The following is a 12,371-nucleotide window of genomic DNA, read 5'->3' as shown; positions in this document are numbered from 1 at the left end:
TAATCAAGCAGGAGTAGGGTTTTACCTCCATCGAGAGGGCCCGAACCTGGGTAAAAACATCGTGTCCCTTGTCTCCTGTTACCATCCGACTAGACGCACAGTTCGGGACCCCCTACCCGAGATCCGCCGGTTTTGACACCGACATTGGTGCTTTCATTGAGAGTTCCTCTGTGTCGTCATCTTTAGGCCCGATGGCTCCTCCGATCATCAACAACGATGCGGTCCAGGGTGAGACTTTTTCACCCCGGACAGATCTTCGTATTCGGCGGCTTTGCACTACGGGCCAATTCGCTTGGCCATCTGGAGAAGATCGAAAGCTACGCCCCTGGCCATCAGGTCAGGTTTGGAAGTTTGAACTACACGTCTGACATCCGCGGAGACTTGATCTTCGGCGGGTTCGAGCCACAGCCGAGCGCGCCGCACTGTCACGATGGGCATGATCTAGCTCTGCCGCCGAACAGTGCCCAGGAGGCCGCCCCAGTGTCCGCTCCGACCCTTAGCTCAGAGCCGACTGCACCAATCAAGGACGGGTGGCTGGACACCGCCTCAGGGGCTGCAATCACTACGGCGATCGAGCCGAACACCAGCCTTGTCCTTTGCGAAGCTCGTGACTCACTACAAGAGATCAGGCCTACTGTGACGAGACAAAAAATGTCATCGGGTAGCTAATAACGTCACAAATTACCCCTATGTGACATTTTATGGGCGTCACAAGGATCATCACGAAATCCCCGTCACAGATTACTCCTAGTGACGGCGCGTGCAAAATAATGTCACCGAAAATGGGACCTTCGATGACGTTCTCTAGAACGTCATCAACTTGATATTTTTGTGACGAGCAATTAATGTCACTCGTTACAAGAAAATATGCCATATCGTATCATATTCAATGTCAAAGCAATGTCACTGACATCATGCCACATCAACGCTTAAGCAGACTATCCCATATCCCACTGCTAGCATCAATACTTTCATTACTGATGAAGATGACGCCATCTCATAGTAAGTATTTAATTCACATCACATTATATAAAAAGTTAAGATCCAAATCACATCATAAAATAAAATGGATGACAAATCATACTATATATTCAATCTCTCAGCCTAATTGTCCTCTAAACTAAAATGACAATACAAAATAACACCAACTCACGAGTTTGACACAACAATAGTCAAGTTGAAGAGCAATATTTAGATAACTAAAAACAACATGTGTTGTCATGATGATTGCAATGTATGATTCAACAACTATTTCCATCACAAAAGGATGGTCTTCATGACCCTTCTGGTTTGAACTAGGACTGTTGAGTTGCTTGTCGACGTGCTTGAGCCCTTAATAGAAAACCAATGACGTTATCCTCTCATGTTGCTTCTTTTGCCATGCTTCATTCTTCTCTTGCTCGCTCTTCTTCACAGCATCCAATTCTTCATGTTGCTTCCTCTGCGTCTCTTCACATGCTCTCGCTTGGTGGCATTATTTTAGTAACTTAAGATGGAAAAGATAACAGAACTGAATGAGTTGCAAAAAGACCATCAGCCTACACTAGATAAATGGATTCTGCATAAACTTGTTTGGAAATGGGCCTTAAAAGATGCAGCCATTTTATATGTGCAAATGTATTATTCTGTCGCTTACATCTGAATATAATAAAGTAGATAAGTTAGGATACAAACACAGGATGCACTAATATTATATATAAGTAATAGTTAAAGTGAAATTAATGAAAAGCATTTACCCTTTCTTGCACTATAAGTAAGCATATGAATGGAGTACTTGTAACATAACTGATTACATTGACTTACCTGTTAAAAGTTGGCTTCGCATTGGTGCTAGACAAAAAGAACTAGATTGCGTAAAATAGACGTAAACAGGCAACACTGCCAACAAGCAGTTCCTGTCAGATTATATAAATAGAAAATGAAGATTTCATTCATTGCGATCTAACATGTGAAGCAATCAACATGCATGATGCAGCTGGGGCACAGTCAGGAAGAAGCAGACAACAAACCATGAAAAACAAGAACAGAATGTTCAGAATAAAAACATCAAAAAATATGATTACTGTAGCTGCTGGCATAGTTTAGAAAACCAGAAAATTTACTATACTCATCCAAAATTAGGAGCAGATTGATTTACCCAGTTTAGTATGTCATAATATAGTCAAAAATTGAAGTTTACCATGTATCTACTTGTATCAAGTTCTGGGCATACTGAAAATGTTTGTGGGCTTTATATGCTTAACATCATGGGTAGCTAATCAATTACGAGAGGCATGGAAAAGATTAAGTTAATTCTGTTTTATCTAGTAGTGGAGAGAAAAGTACACTGGTGCAGGGCTATACATCTCTGTAGCGAGTCAAAATTAGGTGCAGGCTCAGTCTTTATTCAGTTTTAACAACACTACTGAAGTACTATTTATGGGACAGCAGAACCATAAGTTCCAGGTTTTAGCATACATATAGTAGTTGCATCCAGAAGCTAGTTTATTCGGACATGTAGATACAAGGATGTGCTGCTTCCTTCTTGTACTTGCATACTTTAGTTCATGTGTTTATGTTCATCTGATTATGACACCATTCAGCGATCAAGAGAATCTAGTTTTTGTCATTACAGCATTGTTCAACAATCAGATGGTCAACATATAGTTTCCTTTTGTATGCGTGAGTAGCCATACGAGCACATGGCTGCAAAAGAAATCTCTCAGCTAAGGCCATGCATCTGATAGCTAACTGAACATTTGCACAACGGCTTACTGTACTGCAGTAGCATATATTCAGGTTCAGGCCTTTTTACAATAGCTGGCTATAACAAATGCAATAGTGCAGTTTTACACACATCTATCAATAGGATATCAAAAGTTAATTGGCAAGAGGTTCAGGCTTCTTACCATAGCAAGTTGTGGCAAATCCTAAATTACATAGAAGAGCAGGATGACGAGTAGTATGCATGAACCTGAATCACTAAACATCAAGCAGTGGCGACATGAGGAGGGCAGGATGAGTAAATCACCGAGAGACATCGCCCATTGCAGGGGAGAAGAGAGTCGGGTGCTCGAGTCGGGTTGATGCTATGGATCCAAGGTCGGCGGTGCGGCGGCCTCCTTCAATTTGAAAATTGAAGTTTCAAGTCCAAATCAGAAGTACGACTTAATTAAACTACAAAAGATGCCTTTTGGTAGATACCTGAATCTTACAAAAACACAATTTAGGACTTGTATGCCACCAATGTGTGAAGCCTGGCAGTTGCACTGTACATCCAAATAAAATACAATTCTACTAAATATAAGCCATCCTGTGTTCCATTATACTAAATCCTGGATTTAATGCTTCTTTGTACTTATGTAATATACTTCTAGAAAATTTGAGATGGCCAAGACATTGTTGTATGATGCTTTTGAGGATCTGTTGCAAAAGCAGAATGCACTGTGCTATATATATGAATGCTCTACGCATATTTTTCACAGGTGCAAAGCCAAACAGGGCCTCCAAAACAGGAGGGCCCCAAATTCTTTTTAATCAAAGTTCTAAATTCAGCATTAGATACTAAAGTAAAGCACTAATGAAAATATTTTTTGCCAACCCAACCACTGTATCTCTCTCTAATCACAATGCATCAAATCCTCTCAGCGCTTTATATCTGCCCTCTCTCACTTTCTATTTGTTTGTCTTTTCTGAACCTGTGTAGTCAAGCGGTGTAATCTTTTGTCAAAAAACTGCAGCGACTGCAAAAAATGATTTGCTTTTTCACATGTAGGGCCTAATTTTCAATTACATGGACTCTGATTTCTCTGTTGCGGCCCTGAATAAAATCCATGAAAAATATGGTGCATCCACAATTAAGTTAAAAAACAGATCAAATGTACAGTGTGAACTTAATATAATGAACCCTAATCATTGCAGATTACAAACTTTGGGAAATCCTAATTACCGAGATGGGCCGGGATGAGAAGTCTATACATGAACCCTATTCTTTAAACATTAGGGGCTGGCAGGATGGGGAGGGCGGATTGAGGAAATTACCTAGAGAGTCGTCGCTGGTGGCTTCAATTGGGGAGACAAGAGGGTCGGGTTCTCACGGGGAGGGTCGGTGCGGTGGATCCCATCCCGGCCGGTGGGGCGGCCTGCTCCAATCTGCCGTCATAGGTCGCTGCAATCTGGGAGAAGAGGGGCTGCTCGCGGGGCAAGTTGTTGCGCTGGATCCAAGGCCCGAGCACGGCCTGAGCGCAGGGCGGCCTCCCCCAAAGTGCCATCGCCGGTCGCTGCAATCTAGAGAAGAAGAGAGCCAGATGAATCTATCTATGAAGAAAATTCGGGGTGGGTTGTGGATGGATGCGGGGGGAAATTAGAGAAGGGGAGGGAATAGTGTATTTGGGTTGAGGGAATACATATTTTTGTGGGCGGATGGTTTTCAGAATTTAATTTCCACTTTAATATCATGTAACCCATTTAATTCGAAAAAATAGGAAATGATTATTTAAAAATGTAAATTTTACATACATTGTGATGTCGTATTTTTTTAGGAATTTTTGAAGAATTGTAAATAAATATGTTGAAGGTTGTAGATGGTGACAAGTTGGGGACGAGTGACGTTGTCCCGGTCGCTCACGAGCAAATGACATACCTGCGGAGGGAAGCAGATCTAAGCGAGAGAGGCGGATATGCGACGTGGCAGCCGGTGCTATGCGACGGCGTTGTACCGGGTCATGCTATACAGTAGACAGATGGAATCACAAGAGGTGGGTACATGGGAGTGGAGGCACATACGTGAAATTGGCAACAGCTAGCCGGAACTGATCTGTGTCCTGCCTTGTCTATACCCGTGCTGCCTCTCCTTGTAGTGGCGCCACCACTTAGTAGCATTTTGAAAAACTATCTTGGATCCCATTGCTAGACGTTACATGACAAAAAACAATCGTCCGCGTTTGTAGTATTCGGTGACTCTAGCAAGTTCGTCATGCAAAATAACAAAACATCACAAAATTTGGCAGCCAAGTGTGCTCAAGGTCCAAGGCAACATAGTGACGTTTATCGTCACCGATTTGTGGTAATCGGTGATGCCACCTACCGGAACGTCACACAATAGGCATTTCGATGACGTCGTCCACCATCGTCATGAGGATTTTCGTCACAGTATCTCAATTTTGTTGTAGTGACTCCAAGGAGGCGGACTCCTTTCCGGACTCCGAACCTTCCGCGCCCCTGCCGATCGAACCCGATTGGGCGCCGATCATGGAGTTCGCCGCTGCGAACATCTTTCAGCACTCGCCCTTCGGCAGCATTCTGAATTCACTAAAGTCTCTCTCTTTATCAGGAGAGCTGTCGGTGTCAAAACCGGCGGATCTCGGGTAGGGGGTCCCGAACTGTGCGTCTAGGCGGATGGTAACAGGAGACAAGGGACACAATGTTTTTACCCAGGTTCGGGCCATCTCGATGGAGGTAAAACCCTACTCCTGCTTGATTAATATTGATGATATGGGTAGTACAAGAGTAGATCTACCACGAGATCGGAGTGGCTAAACCCTAGAAGCTAGCCTATGGTATGATTGTTGTTCGTCCTACGGACTAAAACTCTCCGGTTTATATAGACACCGGAGAGGGCTAGGGTTACATAGAGTCGGTTACAATGGGAGGAGATCTTCATATCGCATCGCCAAGCTTGCCTTCCACGCCAAGGAAAGTCCCATCCGGACACGGGACGGAGTCTTCAATCTTGTATCTTCATAGTCCGGGAGTCCGGCCAAAGGTCTTAGTCCGGCCATCCGGACACCCCCTAATTCAGGACTCCCTCAGTAGCCCCTAAACCAGGCTTCAATGACGACGAGTCCGGTGCGCAAGTTTTCTTCGGCATTGCAAGGCGGGTTCCTCCTCTGAATATTCCATAGAAGATGTTGAACACCAGGGTAGTGTTCGGCTCTGCAAAATAAGTTCCACATTCCACCGTAGAGAGAATAATATTTGCGTTAATCGGATCTGCTGACGTATTCCGCAGCGTGACATCGTGCCACGGCCAGGCTTTCATTCACTTTATTGTTCCACCTCAGTGCGTTTAGCGAGGCGGTTTTCTTGGCACGTCTTGTCAAAGCAGAGATCATGTCCCCTTATTCCGGGATTCTCATCAATACGGGCGTGGGTAACCCAACCGTGACTTAGGTATGACTCCCTAATTGAAAGCGAGTCTCAAACGGTTACGGGGAGGGCTCTTGGTATTCACCTCCTTTATAAAGGAACCAAGGCCCGGCTCCCTTGTTCTCAAACCAATCAAATCCGCCCCTCGCTTCGAGTTCCAACACCCAAAGCTCTAGTTTTAGGCGCTTCGGACCTTCGAAGATGTCCGGCTCCGACCCTCAAGGCCGGTGGATGCCTTCCTCCATTACGGAAGAAGATGTGTGAAAGCTAAGAGATGCCAGGTATCTAACCGGCGAAATCTCGCATAGACTGCCTACTCAAGGGCAAGCTGTTCCCGCTCCCCAGCCTGGTGAGAGAGTGGTGTTCGCATCTCACTTCCTTCGGGGGCTAGGCTTCCCGATCGATCCCTTTGTGAGGGGGCTTATGTTTTACTACGGGCTGGAGTTCCACGACCTGGCTCCGGAGTCCATCCTCCAGATCTCATCATTCATTGTCGTGTGCGAGGCCTTCCTCCATATCACCCGCCACTTCGGATTGTGGCTGAAAACTTTCAAAGTGGAACCAAAAATGATCGAGGGGCGGCACGCTGAGTGCGGAGGGGCTATAATAAGCAAGATGGATGACACTCCATGGCCCGAAGGCTCTTTTCAAGAGGAGCTCGGCTTATGGCAACGGGACTGGTTTTACATCACAGCCCCTAGGGGCACCACATGGGTGGGACCACCTACTTTTCGCTCAGGTCCCCCACCACGGCTGGCGCCATGGGTTAATGAAGGACTTATCTGGGGGCCGCCCAAAGACGTGCCCTTGCTGCAGGGCCGTATTCGAGATCTTCTAGAAAGAGATATCAATTTGACCGTAGTGGCACAAGTCATGGTGATTCGCCGCACACTGCCCTGCAAAAGTCGACTTCTCCGCCTGTGGGAGTTCAATCCGGAGGGACCACGAGTCCTACAACATTTCATGGGAATGACACCCATGGAGATGTACAAATTGTTCTTCGGATCACAAGCAAGGTTTCCGGATTTGTCTGAGGACGCAGGTCTGAGCTGCAACCGCCCGGATGCTAAAGTACGTAGCCCCGAATTTGAATACACCATCCATATTTTTATCAAATCTACCCTTTAGCAGAGTTGTCCTCTGAACAGGAGTGGATGGCGAAGGCAAAGCTTATCAGGTGTCCAGCCCCCCTGCTCGAGACCGTGCCGAATCCCATGTTAACCAGGATGCTGGAGGCCGCGCCGTTGGCGGAAGGCGAAGGGGGGAACCAAGCAGCTACCGCCTCCATGAAGGAGGCCGTTAGGAAGGGAAGAATCGAAAATTCTCCCGACCAGGGAAAGAAAAGAACTGCCTCTGAAGACCCGGAGGTGATAACCTCGAAATGGGGAAAGAAATCTTCGTCAGAGGGTTCTGCACCGGAGAACGCCCCAGCCGAATCACCCCCTAAAGGGGACCCGCTCTCCCCCGAGGCGTAAGTGAAGGGAGGGGTTCCATAATGAATCACATTCATGTTTTATTCCTGAGGAAAATAACCGAAACATTATCTTGCAGTTCAGATCTCAACCCTTCTCAGCAGAGCTCATCTTCAGGGGATCTTCATCCAGAGATGATAGAGAGCGAAACGCCTCCCCTTGGTCCACCGTCTCACGAGGCTGGCGACCCCGAGGTATCGTCCCGGAGGGTTTTTTTAAGTCTGGACCCTGGAAAAGGCCGTCAGACTAGTCCGGCACCTTCTTGCGCGCCGGCGGAGGGGCTGAAGGATCTGCTTGGTAGGGCGTCCATCTCAGAAGAACACCGTATGTTGATGGATACGGTGATTGGAAGGATTTCATTCGCGGAAAGCGGATTGTACGAGGCTGCCAGAAGTTTACTAGCAGGCTTTGAGGTATGTAAAAAGGTGTACCTTTTGGTAGAGCTGCATATTAAATGTGCCATGTATGAATAGTAGCCCTTGAGACTCTGTGTGTCGTCACGAGTGACGGCGCACAGAGGATCATAACCCCAGGTATAATATGTCGCCTGTTCCATGAAGGTGGCGAGGCGTTCGGTGGCTAGCCGGACTGAAGAATCTGCCGAACTAAAGCGGCAACTTGACGTAGCAGATGCCGACATCGTGCTTGTAAATAAGCGGCTAGACGAGGCTCAAGGTATGTTCAAAAGACACCCAGTAATAGGAGCTGATGCTCGGGCCTTATATATATTTTTTATGTAGATGATGCTGCTGCCGTGGAGAATCTTCGGGCGGAACTTTCCCGAGCCAAGGAGCAAGCAAGGAAGAGTGATGCGGCTGCCGTTAAAGCGGCTGAAGACCTAATAGCTGAACAGGCTGCTCACTGCCAGAGCAAGAAGGAAATAGCCGAGATGGCCATAAAATTGAAGGATGCTACCGACCGCTGTAAATTTCTTGAACAAGAAGATAGGGCGGCTCAGAAGGACCTTGAAAAGATCACTGCCGAAGCCAAGGATACTCGCTCTGCCATGAGAGCGATGAAGGAGGAGCTGCGTCAGGCCGGAGATATCACGGCTGGAAAGCCTTATATGCTACGCATGAAGTTCGGAGACCCCAAGTATGCTCCATTAGACCGGCAGTGGAGTTCGGAAAATGCTTATCTGGATTTGGCCACAAGTGCGGCGGACGCGACCGAACACTTCCGCAGCCGAGGTGACCATGAATTGGAAGAGCTTTTTTGGTCGCAGTACCACAATCCAGAACGCCCACTGTCAGTATCCGACCGTTTAGCCGCCTGGGTGGAGCTGAACAGATTATCCGGACTCGCCATGAGGTATGTTGCGAGTCGTCTGTGGCCGGAGAAGCCGGAGCCGAAGAGTTATTTTGGCTTGGTGCAGCAGTTCCTTGGTTCGGTGCCGCATGCTGATGCAATGAAGAGGTTGGCGTGCATAGAGGGTGCGTAGATGGCTCTTGCCCGTGTCAAAACATACTGGGCAGATATGAAGGCCAGTATTGTTGCCTCCCACGATTCGGACGAAAGCCGAGTACCTGCCAAGCACTATTTTGAGGAAGTTCTTCCTGGCGCTCGTATAATAGAGTCGCAGTGCTCGAAGGATGTTGTGTTCGAATAGCTTATACTATTTGTAAAACGAATTTTGTTTTTATGAAAAAAAGCTTTTTTATACTTATGCTTGCAAGAATCATGATGCCTCCTGTGCGGCCGTTTAATGTATATATTTGTATATAGTCTGAAAGATGGCAGTCGTTGGCTTCAGCCCCCACGCATAGAATGCGGGGGTGTTCGCAAAAAGGCGCCTTTTCACACTTAATCCAACGTCTTGGTCCTACAAAGGAGGTGGTGGCGTGGCGAACTAGGCAACCGGACTATAATGCTTTATCACTTTCACTTAGCCATAGGAGTTTGACAGTGGGGCTACTGAATAGCCCCTAGGGGCACCGCGCTCGCTCGAATTCAGGGCGCGAGTGTGCCTGACCGGGAAGCGGCCCTTCGTTAATGCGGGGGAATCCTAAAGATTCCGAAAGTCATCGAGTGGTTGACCAGTCTCTCGCTATATCATGACAGTCAGTTTTCGGCTTTCTCTACTGAGGTGCTCACCTGGCCGAACCGGGGCACAATCGTAGTAGTTCTCCTGGTGCCATGTTAGCCGATATAACGGAATGTAAGGCAGCAAAACACAGGAGCCGGGCATACCCAACATTTGACCAAAGACATGATTCGGAGCTGATGCATATAGGGCCAAACTCGCGAGGCCGAACACTCCCTAAGGTATTCGGTCTTTATGAAGACGGGCCGAAATAGAGCCCTTGGTAAAAAAAAGCCCCTAGTGTCCAGGATGTGCAAAAATTCTGGCGTGGCCACATGCCAAGACGCCAGCCTCCTCCTCGGCTATAGAGAAAACTGGGGGATGTTATCAACAAGAGACAGTAAAAAAGGTTTACGCAGGGTCTTAATCTAAAAAGAATCCTTGAAACGGGTCCCTGCTGCACGTCTGCGCCTATGTCTCCGTTGTGCCGTATCCTGGACGGGCGTAGCACGATGTTCGTCTGCGAAAGAGAGGAACTTAGTAAAAAATAAGCGTGCGAGAAATCTATCGAAATAAATAAAATATAGTTGGAGTAGGAGGTGGGTTGTATTGTCTCCGAGCGTGGTCAAACGGAGCCCCTTGCACGGGGGTATGCGGCTATTAAGTATGTTGACGCCGGACTCGTCTAGCCATGTCCGGGATAGTAGGGCTGGATTTGTGGGCGGCTGTCTAGGCAGCCGCACCCTTGCCCGTACTTTGGGGGTCAATTTATGTTCCCCTGTAATGAAATGATGCCCTTTGGGCCGGGCATTTTGAGTGTAAGGGATGCGTAATGCGGTATTGCGTTAAAGCGGGCGAAAGCTTCACGTCCCAGTAGCGCTTGATAGCGACTTACGAATGGGGCGATGTGGAATGTTAGCTTTTCGCTTCGGAAGTTGTCGGGTGATCCGAACATGACTTCTAACGTAAGGGAACCCATACTTGGGGTATCCGGGCCTGGCGTTACTCCTTGAAAGGAAGTGTTGCCGAGGTGGATTATAGCTGGGTTTACCCCGAGTTTGCGGACTGTGTCGTGATATAACAGGTTCAAGTCGCTGCCGCCGTCCATAAGGGCGTTTGTAAATTGGAGTCCATTAATAATTGGATTTACGACCAAGGCAGTCCAGCCTGCGTTCTGGTCTCCTCTGGAGTAATCCTGATGATCAAAGGTGATTGGTTGTAACAACCAGTAGGGTTGCTCCTCCGGGGCTGGCTGTACGGCGCGTGTCTTTGTAGGTGCCGTTCTGCTCTTCCCTTTTGTCACCTGAAGTAGATTTACTGTCTTGACTTCTTGTGGGAACTTCTTTTGTTCTCCACTGTTCTGCTTGTGGGGTGCATCGTCATCTTCACTTGGTGTGTTGAGCCCCTTGTGTTCGATGTTGAGCTTGCCGGACTGCTTAAAGACCCAACAATCTCTGTGGGTATGGTTTGCAGGTTTCCCCGGAGTGCTGTGGATTTGACATATTTTGTCCAAAATTTTGTTGAGGTTGGATAGCTCGTCCCTATCGTCTTTGGGGGGCGGCTTTTTCTGATTTTGCCGAGAGCTTTTGAATCCGGCGTTTACTGCCGTGCTCATCGGGTTGTTGTCCTTTATCCGGCGCGGTTCTTTGTTACGGCGTGACTTCCCGTTCCCATCTCTGGGTTCGGACATATTCGGGTCACTGGTGCTGCTTCTCGCCAACCAGCTATCCTCTCCTGCACAAAAGCGGGTCATGAGGCTTGTTAATGCGGCCATTGTTCGCGGCTTTTCTTGGCCGAGGTGTCTGGCGAGCCATTCGTCTCGGACGCTATGCTTGAAAGCTGCTAGGGCCTCCGCGTCCGGACAGTCGACTATCTGATTCTTTTTAATAAGGAATCTGTTCCAGAGTTTCCGGGCTGACTCTCTGGGCTGCTGAGTTATATGACTCAGATCATCTGCATCCGGGGGTCGGACATAGGTCCCTTGAAAATTTGCCCGGAAAGCATCCTCAAGCACTTCCCAACTGCCCATGGTGTTTTCGGGGAGGCTTTTAAGCCAATGCCGGGATGGCCCTTTGAGCTTAAGGGGTAAGTATTTTATGGCGTGGAGGTCGTCTCCTCTGGCCATGTGTATGTGGAGGATGTAATCCTCGATCCAGACTCCAGGGTTTGTTGTTCCGTCGTATGCTTCTATGTTCACTGGCTTGAATCCGGCTGGGAATTCATGGTCCAGCACCTCATCGGTAAAACATAGGGGGTGTGCGGCGCCCCTGTATTTAGGCGTGACGCCGTGTTCGGGTATTTGTTGCATTGCATCACTCACTGGAGCTTGCTTTCTTGGCCTATACATGGATCTAGTTGGGCCAGTTTTCTGATGCGGATTCTTGGACAGATCGCGCGCCGTATTGAGTGCGGCGTCCTTTGATGCGTGAGATTGATCATAGGGTCGTCTATCCGACCTTGTGACTTCCTTATTTTTTGACTGTGGGGGCTTTATGGCCTCTTCATCAAATTCTGGTAGTAGTTTCCGCTTCGGATAGCTCTTCGTGTGGCGACTACTGCCGTACTTGTGTGCGGTATTGAGTACTTTGCCCCATCTGATCCTGAGTGCATCCTCCGCTGTCTTGAGCCTCCGCTTCTGCTTTCTCAGGCTACGTGCAGTGGCAACGAGCCTTTGGTGGAGGTTTTGATGTTCCAGCAATTTGTCTGGCGTGAGGTCGTCCGGGCTATTATCTTTCTCGGGGATTGGTTGT

At 47.8% G+C, this 12,371-nt stretch overlaps 1 long non-coding RNA gene across 2 annotated transcripts; it reads right to left on the bottom strand.

Annotated features, from left to right (window-relative positions):
- Window positions 1-1,037: 1,037 nt before the first annotated feature.
- LOC119324800 lies at window positions 1,038-4,335 on the bottom strand. Of its 2 annotated transcripts, XR_005157189.1 has the most exons (3): window positions 4,021-4,335; window positions 3,184-3,248; window positions 1,038-3,101 (listed from the first exon to the last, which is right to left on the bottom strand). It is a non-coding gene; the product is annotated as an uncharacterized LOC119324800 (long non-coding RNA). The 2 variants fall into 2 exon arrangements; XR_005157188.1 differs by having other exon boundaries at window positions 1,038-3,248.
- Between the last annotated feature and the right edge of the window lie 8,036 nt (window positions 4,336-12,371).

The sequence above is a fragment of the Triticum dicoccoides genome, chromosome 6B (assembly GCF_002162155.2).
Source record: "Triticum dicoccoides isolate Atlit2015 ecotype Zavitan chromosome 6B, WEW_v2.0, whole genome shotgun sequence".
In the NCBI taxonomy this organism is placed as follows: Eukaryota; Viridiplantae; Streptophyta; class Magnoliopsida; order Poales; family Poaceae; genus Triticum; species Triticum dicoccoides.
Note: the sequence above shows the minus strand (reverse complement) of the source record. Positions and strands in the feature narration are given on the sequence as shown.